We start from the raw sequence: 13,166 nt of genomic DNA on the forward strand, positions 1-13,166 counted from the left end.
TACTCTACATGTAAACATGGGTTACAGTACATACAGTAGGACACTATGCTACTCTACATGTTAACATGGGTTACAGTACATACAGTAGGACACTATGCTACTCTACATGTAAACATGGGTTACAGTACATACAGTAGGACACTATGCTACTCTACATGTTAACATGGGTTACAGTACATACAGTAGGACATCCTGAAAAGCATTTACACATACTGTGTTTGATTTCTTTCATAGAGTCATGGAGTTGGGGGCTAGTCAGACCCCACATTAAATAATTTATGTAGACGAGGCAGGGTTTAACCTGGCAAAAACATGTCGGCGGGGAAGAAACGTCATCGGGAAAAGGGCCACCGTTGATGTGCCGGGTCAGAGAGGAGCAAATATCACAATGTGTGCTGCAACCTGGAGTGCTGGTTTGGTCCTGCAGAAATGCCAGATTGGTCCCTACAACACTGAGCGCCACCTTTTGTTTTTAGATGACCTCCACCAACAACTGGTGCCAGAAGCAGAAAGGGAACAGGTGGGAGGAAACATTTGTGATTGCATGGGACAAAGTAGCATTCCACAATTCTCGTGCAATCATAAACTGGTTTGCAGCCCATCCAAGAATGGTTTCCCTTTTCCTTCCCCCCTACTTGCCTTTCCTCAACCCCATTGAATAATTATTTTCTGCCTGAAGGTGGAAAGTTGGCCACATGACCAAATGTCCCTCCTGGATGCAACGGATGTCGGCTGCAGAGACATCTCAGCTGAAGACTGCCAGGGGTGGATAAGGCACGCCAAGCGTTTCTATCCAAGGTGCATAGCGAGAGACGACATAAGATGTGATGTGGACGAGAACATGTGGCCAAATGCTGAAGAATGTATAGCTTAGAACAGGACTGTGCATTTTGTGTTTTTTTACTTCTGTGCCTTTTTTACAGTAATTGTGTTTTATTTTTACACATTTGGAACCAAAGGCCATGTATGTTGGATTTTTTCTTGATCACTGGCAGCAATTTCATGTTGCTAATAAAGCTTTTACTGCAGCAATTCTGTCACTTACAATTTTTTTTACTGTACATTCTACAAAGTAAAGATAGTATGTTGCCAAAAATGCACACATTTGACACTTAACCAAAAAATGTAGAGTGGTTTACAGTAAAAGGAAACTGAATTATAAAAAACGGTGTATTTCATATTGTCTATTGTCTGCAGGTAGAACTGAAACATGAAGAGTAATGCAGTTTTTGTAATGCCATCAACTGTTAGTATTTTGAAAGTCGTTGTGCTATGATTGACTATATGTTCCTCTTGGATAGAAAACATGTGCTAGTGTTTAGACAAAATGATTAGATATTGAGTCGAGTTTGCCGTGTTTTGATAGAGTTAGTGTATGTAGAGAGTTATTTTTGCATTTTGAAATGTAGAGTTGGTATTTAATGAACAAAATGTGGTTTTGAGCAGATAATTAACTATTTGGCTAATTGTGTGATGTGGGTGTGTTAAGAGTTTAGAAAAAGTATCTTAAGTATAGGTAAACGCTTGTTAGCAATTGTAAAAAAACTGTAACATCCTAGGAAATCCAGGACATCTTGGGCTCAAACCCCCCTCCCTGTCACATCATAGCCCCAAACACATCCCTGCTCCCCCCAGGTTGATATAGAACCCATACATATGTTTCCACATCAGTTTGTAATCCTGCCAGGGATTAACACCAGGCCAAATCTGAAGATGCATGGGGAAAGGGATGGAGAGAGTAGAGGGTCTTTGCTTCCGTTCGAACTGAACCAATGCTGATGTCTATCTTGTTTTCTACTCAACTGAAAAGTGTTTTAAAGTAAGCCTACAACTAATTAATTGTCATGAATAAATTACAAAGGGAATTCACAGATAAAATTGATACACTAATTGTACATATTTGCCCCTAAGCACATATTACGTTTTTGGTGCTATAACAATGCAAGTGCATTGTGTGTGTGTGTGTGTGTGTGTGTGTGTGTGTGTGTGTGTGTGTGTGTGTGTGTGTGTGTGTGTGTGTGTGAGTGAAAGTGTGAGTGCCGTAGCAGGCAATTGTCACATCTATTTTATGTGAACTTTCTAAATGTCTTCAAAAAAATCACTGGACAAGTAAATGGAAACATAGCTACTGTTGTGGACAAACTAGTAAGAAGAAGGATGTCAGCAGCAGAACAAACTCAAATCACCTAAAAATGAGTTTGTTTTGGCAGCATAGGTAACTAGCTAGCTAGTTAGCATATTTATATAATTCGTTCTGATCAGCTGATTGCCACTATTTTCCTGATGTCAATCGTCTCTCGTCGCCTCTAGGCCAAGGAGTCACTGGCACTAGCTTGCTTGCAATGTGTGATGATGCGAAAATAAATAGGCCTTTTTTATTTTGAGCACCTTGCCTCCCAAAGGTCTTTGCACTGCACTGTGACCATGTGCTTTATAATAATAATAATAATATCAAGATATTCCTGATTGTGTCCCCAAGAAATCCAATATGTCATGGTTAGGCAGTACCACTCACAGAAAAGCAATTCAAATCCCTGCAAAAAGGATCAGTGTGTTTTTAACCTCTTCCCAGCTTCTAATTCCATGGAATACCATCAGCCACGATTGTGGGAAAGTAGAAGGAAAGAGAAGAGACATTCAATCTTTCAAAGGGATTTTTTTTTTCTTACCCAAACTGAAATTGTCCCTCAGACGTAGACACATGCTTGTGCAAGCGTACACACACACACTCTTCGCATCTTCACACTACAACAAACTAATGAAACAAAGCTCAACTCTACACAAAACTCAAAACAATTTGATCAAAACTGTGAAAACCCAAATACTTTAAAAACAAATTCCACTGAAGTCCGTACCCTAGTATGTAAGGAGCCGGCCATTACACCCAGACACAGAACAGACGTCTGGCATCTGGCGACAGCCCTCATGTATCTTTACAGGGAGATGCATTGAACTAGCTCATAACGCCACACCCCCAAACACACTTTTAATTAAACTTCCTCTCTTCTTATTGGCTCCTCCTAATTGATTTAATGTGTCTTTCCTCAACTATTGTCTGTAACCTCTACTTAGTTAATGAATTAATTGATTTACCCCAAGTGTATTTGGGCTTCCAAGAGTATTTTTACATCTTCAACCTTTAATCTTATGCCGTGTGGTCACTCTGGGGCTGGACGGCGATGTATTGGGAAATGCTGCTGTGATTTTGCTGTAGATTTAGACCAACAGCGATCGACGTACAAGGTCATATTCTCAGGCCTTCACACAACTGCAAACTTCGCATCAGGCATTTTTCTTAATGAAATTAAACATAAATATTGAGATGGTGAAGAAATAAAAAAGTAATCAACATAAATATAAAAGTACTGCCATTTATATGTGGTTCGGGGTTGACGTCAGAGTTTATTCAGTGTTGCGAACAGCTTTTATCCCAAAGAAAAACTACGCACAGTATTTGTGGCCATAGAAGTTTGGAAGGATGTACTAGCCAGCGGATGTGTGTTCCGAATGCCCTCGAGATTTAAGGGAACAACATACGAGGTGCTAATATTGCCGTAATTAATGATTAGGACCAGTATACCTCCTTTACGAGGGGCTCGGATACAGAAATCACAGACACTGGTTTATGGAAGTCGTTTTTCTTAATAACTGTGTGGGCACTGGACTAGATGCATTCATTAAGGAGACAGTGTAGGAGGAGAGGACATCAACTTTTGGCACCATTTTAGTGCTGTTTGCTTTAAGGAGGTAGAAACTGTAATGGCTGCTGAATCTGCCCATTTGTCAAAGGATATGTTGTTAATGTATGAGCTGGACATTGTTCAAATTTGCCCACTTCTATGAAAAAAGGCAGTTTGCTGCCATGCCCATGCAAGAGCTTTTTACCATTGACCCAAGTGCGTGTGGGTGCATTAGTTTGTATGTGAGTGAGTGAGTGAGTGTGTGTGCATACATTTGTGCATCTTAATTGTAAGTTGGTATAAGGAAAATGTTTCCTAATAAAAGTTTTTATATTATGTTATTCTAAGAACAGACCAGAAAGAAACATGTGAAATATGTTAGACAAAGAAGCTGTGAGTTATGATGTACATTGTTATCACAATAAGAGAGTTAAGCTCACCAGATTTATGTACATTGTCTACTTACTGCGTTTGAGAAGGCAGCATGCAGAGATGGACAAACAGCTCTCTCTAGTGGTGAAAGTGCAGACGGACGTGATGTTATTTATGTATCTTTTTCAAGCTTGTGCTCCTATATGAGGAAAATATCAACAAACCATTGGGTACAATACACAACCTACGATGTACAGTTCTTTGCAAAAGTATTCAGACCCCTTGGATTTCTTCACATTTTATTGTGTTACAAAGTGGGATTCAAATGTATTTAACGGTCATTTTTTTGTGAACAATCTATACAAAATATTCTGAAATGTCAAAATGAAAGATTGTTATTTATTTAAGAAAAATAAAACATTTATAAATAAAATATAGTCGTTGCATAAGTATTCAGCCTCCTTGTTCAGGCAAGCCTAAATGATTTCAGGAATACAATTTGGCTTAACAAATCACATTATAAGTTACATGGACTCACTCTGTCGAACTAACCCATCCTCTGTGCCTCATACATACAACATCTGTAAGGTCCCACAGTCAAGCACAGATTCAACTACAAAGACCAGGGAGCTTTACGAAAGGCTCATAAAGAAGGGCAGTGATTGGCAGATGGGTAACAATAACAAACAGATGGGTAACAACAATAACAAATCATACATTGAATGTCTCTTTAAGCATTATCAAGTTAATAATTATGCTGTGGTTTATATATTAAACCACCCAGACACATCAAAGATACAGCCGAGGCAATTTTACACACATGAACAACAGGTAGCCTACATTCAATATAATACATGAGTTGAATCAAAACATGTTTCACACGTTAGTTCATGAATTGTCCAAAATGTATGCATTAATGCTAGGAGTCTTCACAGATGGTGTGACATAAAACAATACCTTTCTTTCCTTACATTAACTACATTTATGACAGTGTTATTTGTCATTGTTAAGCATTAAACCATTTTTTTATTGAATTTTTTATTTTACCTTTATTTAACCAGGTAGGCTAGTTGAGAACAAGTTCTCATTTGCAACTGCGACCTGGCCAAGATAAAGCAAAGCAGTTCGACACATACAACAACATAGAGTCAATACATACAGTCAATAATACAGTAGAAAAAGTCTATATACAGTATGTGCAAATGAGGTAGGATAAGGGAGGTAAGGCAATAAATAGGTCATGGTGGCGAAGTAATTACAATATAGCAATTAAACACTGGAATGGTAGATGTGCAGAATATATATATATATATGTATATATATGAATGTGCAGGTAGAGATACTGGGGTGCAAAGGAGCAAGATAAATAAATAAATAAATAAATACAGTATGGGGATGAGGTAGTTGGATGGGATATTTACAGAGGGGCTATGTACAGGTGCAGTAATCTGTGAGCTGCTCTGACAGCTGGTGCTTAAAGCTAGTGAGGGAGATATGAGTCTCCAGCTTCAGTGATTTTTGCAGTTCGTTCCAGTCATTGGCAGCAGAGAACTGGAAGGAAAGGCAGCCAAAGGAGGAATTGGCTTTGGGGATGACCAGTGAAATATACCTGCTGGAACGCATGCTACGGGTGGGTGCGTCCTGCTAGCGTCCTGCTAAGGCGGGTCTTTACCTAGCAGAGACTTGTAGATGACCTGGAGCCAGGGAGTTTGGCGACGAGTATGAAGCGAGGGCCAGCCAATGAGAGTGTACAGGCCGCAGTGGTGGGTAGTATATGGGGCTTTGGTGACAAAACAGATGGCACTGTGATAGACTGCGTCCAATTTGTTGAGTAGAGTGTTGGAGGCTATTTTGTAAATGACATCGCCGAAGTCGAGGATCGGTAGGATGGTCAGTTTTACGAGGGTATGTTTGGCAGCATGAATGAAGAATGCTTTGATGCTTTGTTGCGAAGCCGATTCTAGATTTAATTTTGGATTGGAGATGTGAGTCTGGAAGGAGAGTTTACAGTCTAACCAGACACCTAGGTATTTGTAGTTGTCCACATATTCTAAGTCAGAACTAGTGATGCTGGACGGGCGGGCAGGTGCGGGCAGCAATCGGTTGAAGAGCATGTATGGCATTGAAGCTTGTCTGGAGGTTAGTTAACACAGTGTCCAAAGAAGGGCCAGAGGTACACAGAATGGTGTCGTCTGCGTAGAGGTGGATCAGAGAATCACCAGCAGCAAAAGCGACATCATTGATATATACAGAGAAGAGAGTCAGCCCGAGAATTGAAGCCTGTGGCACCCCCATAGAGAGTGCCAGAGGTCCGGAGAACAGGCCCTCCGATTTGACACACTGAACTCTATCTGAGAAGTAGTTGGTGAACCAGGTGAGGCAATCATTTGAGAAACCAAGGCTGTTGAGTCTGCCAATAAGAATGTGGTGATTGACAGAGTCGAAAGCCTTGGCCAGGTCGATGAATACGGCTGCACAGTAATGTCTCTTATCGATGGCGGTTATGATGTCGTTTAGGACCTTGAGCGTGGCTGAGGTGCACCCATGACCAGCTCTGAAACCAGATTGCCTAGTGGAGAAGGTATGGTGGGATTCAAAATGGTCAGTTATCTGTTTGATTAGAACATAATTTAATTAGAACATTGAACTTAAACCCTGTACGAATCATGGATCTTGGAGATCTTGGAAAATGCTCTGTAAGTGTAATTATACCTACATAACGTTTTGTTATGTTTCGCCATGAAAACAGTTCTCATGGGCACACAAATCCAAAATAATTTAGGACTATGCCAAAATCGAATGCTTCTAACCAAACATTAATAATCTCTTCTAACCGAAAGAGTCACCTTATAGGCCTACTGTCATTAACATATAGCCTACTTGTTGGATGGATTGGATGGGCATTAGTGTCTAGCTGTAGGCTAGTTGTCTAGTGATATTGTTGAAAATCATCAGCTGATCCAGGAAAGATAACAATATTGATAGAAAATAATAAAGCTAAATAAATGGTCTAATACATCTGGCCACGGATGGCACAGAGAACACCAGTACCCATGCCCGCCTGAAAAACAAAGCAAAGAGTTCTCTAAATAGCTGACTGACTAAGTAAACAATGATAAATCAATGGATAAATCTAATGTATTAGAATAAAGGCTATTTTTTATCTAGAATTCAGCACTACTGAGTGGACAGCACCTCCATAAATGGTTTAAAGCAGGGCTGTCAAACTCATTCCATGGAGAGCCTAGTGTCTGCAGCTTTTTGGTTTTTCATTTAATTTAAGACTAAGACAACCAGGTGTTGGGAATTCCTTACTAATTAGTTACCTTAATTTATCAATAAAGTATAAGGGAGGAGAGAAAACCTGCAGAAACTCCATGGAATGAGTTTGACACCTTTGGTGTTTGTTTAATTTGGAAGCTTTTATTTTCATATTTACCACTGTAAAACATATTTACCTCCACATTTTAAACAAATAGGAGAATGGGTAACACTTGATTGTAAGCGGTCCTTCCTGGAGTGTAAATACATAAGTAATTACACTGTAATTGATTGTAATAATTCATAGTTACAGTTTAATAACAATATGTAACTGGAGGTAATTGCAGTCTGTAATTACATGGGTGTAACAACAAACGCTTGTTACAAATGTTAAAGTTTTCGATAGCCTCCCGAAGCACCATATTACAGCCTGCACAAACCACATGACAAGTGTCAGCCAATTGAAAACGAACCACCTCATTGACATAACTCTGCAATAAAGATCTGGAGTATGACGCCCAGGCCCAATTGCAAAAACAGGTTCACAATGGTTCACATTAAAAAAAACGTTCAATTGTTAAATCATTTAACTGTGCATTTGACAATGGGTCAATTACTTTAATCATCAATCCACCCAAAATGGACACATTCAAATTAATTAAACAGCTATGGTTAAACTTGTGAGATAGTAATTTGTGCTTGACAAATTGTAAGCCTGTAGATGGGTTAGCTGACAACATCACGAAAACAATGTGTGTGCTTCAGTGGGGCAGAAGTCAGCGTGTTGTTGTAATTCTGGATGGCCAGATTGCTAGCAAGAATGACAAGAAAATGCTATATGGGAATAGTAAATGGCTCAATGTAACAAAGTATTTGAGAGCCAACAAGTGCTCATTGTGCAAATTTTGTTATGTTTTCCATAAACAGTGGAGACAAAATATAGCTGACATGTTGTCAACAATCTAAGGCAACCCCTTCTGTTTTGGCCCATAGTTGCGCACGCGTTGGTTTTGTTGCTAAACAACCAATCCGTCTATTAAGTTTGGTTTAATAATGGTTTATAAATGCACTTAAAATGGTCAAAAGACAAACTGTTATTCCATTGTGTAACCTTGCAAGGGTTTCACCAAAGATTTTTATAACTAACTCCAGATAGACCAGAGCCTGGCGGTTCCAATGGGAGCAAATTAATCATAGTGGGCAGAACAAGCAAGGAGGTGGGTAGAGCCAAGTGTGAGCTATTGAGATCCTATTGGCTCGTTCTACCATTTATTTGCATATTTCAGTTAAGAGAAGCCTACTCTGAACACAATTCACCCTTTCACTCCTTCTAAACAACACCATTTTTTGAAACTTTGGCAAAGGGTAAATTCTACAAAATGCAGTCCACTGTCTTTGTGACAGATTTTAGTTTTGCAAACAGAAAACTGTATGGAGATGAGAAAGTTAGCTGAATACTGGCCAGAATCCATCACGCTCCATGTTCTCCTACGAGAGGCCACTTGGCTTCCTCTCATCAGCATATTTGGTAGTGAGTGGAAATGCCAACCGTATGCCAACCGTATTTATATAGCCGGTGAAACATCTGGGTCATTGTTCTATCTGTGGTTTCACTATTGAGGAACATTCTCACTTTTGGAAAGGATGCATTGGTGCAATTATTTATCCCAGGAATTACAGCGTCATGTCAATATCTGCCCATTTGCGCAACACGCTGAAAATAACATGACCTTGAACGTGCCTACATGTGTTGACACTGACTTATGTAATATTGCGAAAAGAACGTGGTCAAGAAGATGATCAGTGTGCAAAATCCAGACATTAAAGATGCCACGAAAGAAACAAATGTTGTAGGTCAAAAGCATCAGTTCAGGAGAGAGAAAGTACATCTTCCATGCAATTTTTTATTATTTTTTGGATACATGAAATCAGCTGGATGATTTAGCATAGGTAGTTAGCTAGCAAGCCTGGTGTTGGCTAGCTAATGTTAGCTAAAGTGGAGGCTGCTGAGGGGAGGACGGCTCATAATAATGTCTGGAACGGAGTGAATGGAATTGCATCAAACACCTGGAAACCATGGTTAGCTAACTGTAGCTAGCTTGCAAACATTCGCTGGCATTTGTTGGGCCTACCAACTAGGCTGGATAGCTAGCTAGTTACCATCTACATAGACATTCCATGCAATCAGATTTTTTTTCTTTGATTAACTAGTACTCTAGCTAGCTAGCTACCTAACCTTGACTAGCTAGGTACTTAAAGTTGGCAAATATGCTATGGTCACTACTTGCTAACTAACTAGTTAGCTACAGTTAACTGAGTTTGATGGTCTTATCTTCCCTGAGCCTTGGTCTTAGGTGTTATATTCCCCAGCAAGAATAAACAGAAAGGGGAACCAACAAAGAGTCACTGACAACAACCAAAATAAAACAGGTGGGATTTTAGGTGGGGTTCTGAAAGACACTCATGGGGGAGTCCACTGAAAGTTGACTGGCAGCAACAACTTGGACCTAAAAGGCACCCACTATATTTGCCCAAGAACCAGCAAACAAAATTAAAACCCACACCACACTTAAACACAGGAAGCAAACCAAAAAGTGGAGAAAAATGAAAACATGGAAGATCAGATTAAGGATTGTTTGAAATCAAATAGGGAGTGCAAACAAAGTGTTAACCATCCACATCTCTCAAGACAACTGGAACACCGGGCCAGCAACTCTTGAATAACACTTGGTCCAGCACAGGTGAAACACCTTCCGACAAACGAGATGGACAAGCCAGCACAGGTGTAACACATACAGACTAACAAGATGACACCAATCAGTGGGGCCCACGTGTTAACGTGCTAACGTCCAACCTTCAAACATAAATGAAAAAAACAAAGCCTGCAACACCTTCCCCCTTAAGACAACAAATAAATCCTATATTTTGTTGCTTGCTGACAACCAACAGAAAATAACTTCCATCTCACAACATAAATGCGTTGCATATTCCAATATAAACATGGTGTCTATGGGCTGTCAAATCAAATCAATCTTTATTTGCCACATGCGCAGAATACAACAAGTGTAGACTTTACCGTGAAATGCTTACTTACAAGCCCTTAACCAACAGTGCAGTTCAAGAAGAAGAAAATATTTACCAAGTCGGCAAAAAAAAGTCATAATAAAAAGTAATACAATAAGAATAACAATAACGAGGCTATATACAGTGGGCACCGGTACCGAATCAGTGTGTAGGGGTACAGGCTAGGTGAGGTAATCTGTACATGTAGGTGGGGGCGAAGTGACTATGCATAGGGGGGGATGGGGGGAGGGGGGGGGGGTGTCAATGTAAATTGTCCGGTCATGATTTTTATGAATTGTTCAGCAGTCTAATGGCTTGGGGGTAGAAGCCTTTTGGTTCTAGACTTGGCGCTCCGGTACCGCTTGCCATTCAGTAACAGAGAAAACAGTCTATAACTTGGGTGACTAGAGTCTCTGACAATTTTATGGGCTTTCCTCTGACACCGCCTATTATATAGGTCTTGGATGGCAGGAAGCTTAGCCCCAGTGATGTACTGGGCCGTTCGCACTACCCTCTGTAGCGCTTTACGGTCAGATGCCGAGCAGTTGCCATACCAGGCGGTGATGCAACTGGTCAGTGTCACGTACTGACCAGTATAAGGGGTTATTGGTTATTGTAGTTTGGTCAGGACGTGGCAGGGGGTATTTGTTTTATGTGGTTCGGGGTTTAATGGGATATGTATTTATGTAAGAGGGGTGTTTGATTTATGTGTTCAGGGGTTTTTGGGTAATGTTCTTGTTTTGTATTTCTATGGTTTTCTATGTTGTGTATTTCTTTGTGTTGGCCTGGTATGGCTCTCAATCAGGAACAGCTGTACATCGTTGTTGCTGATTGAGAGTCACACTTTGGTAGACCTGTTTCACCTGTCCCTTTGTGGGAAGTTGTTATTGTACTGCGGTGTGTTAGCCTGCAACACTGTTTGTTCGATCGTTTTCTTGTTTTGTTTGTTACGTGTTCTAATAAAGTTAAGATGAGCACTCAACCCGCTGCGCCTTGGTCCATGACGTACAACGACCGTTACAGTCAGGATGCTCTCGATGGTGCAGCTGTAGGACCTTTTCAGGATCTGGGGGCCCATGCCAAATCTTTTCAGTCTCCTGAGGGCGAAAAGGTTTTGTCGTGCCCTCTTCACGACTGTCTTGGTATGTTTGGACCATGATAGTTCATTGGTGATGTGGACACCAAAGAACTTGAAACTCTCGACACGCTCCACTACAGCCCTGTCGATGTTAATGGGGGCCTGTTCGGCCCACCTTTTCCTGTTGTCCATGATCAGCTCCTTTGTCTTGCTCACATTGAGGGAGAGGTTGTTGTCCTGGCACCACACTGCCAGTTCTCTGACCCCTTCCCTACAGGCTGTCTCATCGTTGTCTGTGATCAGGCCTACCACTGTGTCATCAGCAAACTTAATGATGGTGTTGGAGTCGTGTTTGGCCACGCAGTTGTGGGTGAACAGGGAATACAGGAGGGGACTGAGTACACACCCCTGAGGGGCCCCAGTGTTAAGGATCAGTGTGGCAGACGTATTGTTGCCTACTCAACAATTAAATTTGAGACAAAACAGCCACCTTTACATTTTTGGGGTAAATATACACGGAACAAAAATATAAACTCAACAATTTCAAAGATTTTACTGAGTTACAGTTCATATCAGTCAATTAAAAATAAATTCATTAGGCCCTGATCTTTGGATTTCACATGACTGGGAATACAGACATGCATCTATTGGTCACAGACACCTTAAAAAAAGTTAAGGGTGGGGATCAGAAAACCAGTCAGTATCTGGTGTGACCTCCATTTACCCTAATGCACCGTGACACATCTCCTTCGCATAGAGTTCATCAGGCTGTTGATTTTGGCCTGTGTAATGTTGTCCCACTCCTCTTCAATGGCTGTGTGAAGTTGCTGGATATTGGCGGAAGCTGGAACATCATACACGTCGACCCAAAGCATCCCAAACGTGCTTAATGAATGACATGTTTGGTGAGTATGCAGGCCATGGAAGAACTGGGACATTTTTAACTTCTAGGAACTGTGTACAGATCCTTACGACATGGGGCCGTGCATTAACATGCTCAAACATGAGGTGATGGCGGTGGATGAATGGCACAACAATGGGGATCTCGTCATGGTATCTCTGTGCATTCAAATTGCCATCAATAAAATGCAATTGTGTTTGTTGTCCGAAGCTTATGCCTGCACACACCTTAACACCACCGCCACTCTGTTCACAACGTTGACATCAGCAAACAGCTTGCCCACACGACGCCATACACGCTGCCTGCCAACAGCCCGGTACAGTTGAAACCCTGATTCGTCCATGAAGTGCACAGTTCTCCAGCATGCCGGTGACCATCGAAGGTAAGCATTCGCCCACTGAAGATGGTTACAGCGCCAAACTGCAGTCAGGTCAAGACGCTGATGAGAAGGACAAGCATGCAGATGAGCTTCCCTGAGACAGTTTGTGCTGAAATTATTTGATTGTGCAAACCCACAGTTTCATCAGCTGTACAGGTGGCTGGTCTCAGACAATCCCTCAGGTGAAGAAGCCGTATGTGGAGTTCCTGGGCTGGCATGGTTGCACAATGTACTTACAAATTATTTAAAACAACGTTGGAGGCGGCTTATGGTAGAGAATTTAGCATTAAATTCGCTGGCAACAATTCTGGTGGACATTCCTGCAGTCAGCATGTAACGGCTGTCGTCGTCAGACGAAACAGAGAAATCATCGTCTGAGAAAGTTGACCGATACGCAGCGGATTGCGTGCTCATCATGATATTTATTAAACT

The sequence above is a fragment of the Salmo trutta genome, chromosome 12 (genome assembly GCF_901001165.1).
Source record: "Salmo trutta chromosome 12, fSalTru1.1, whole genome shotgun sequence".
NCBI lineage: Eukaryota > Metazoa > Chordata > Actinopteri > Salmoniformes > Salmonidae > Salmo > Salmo trutta.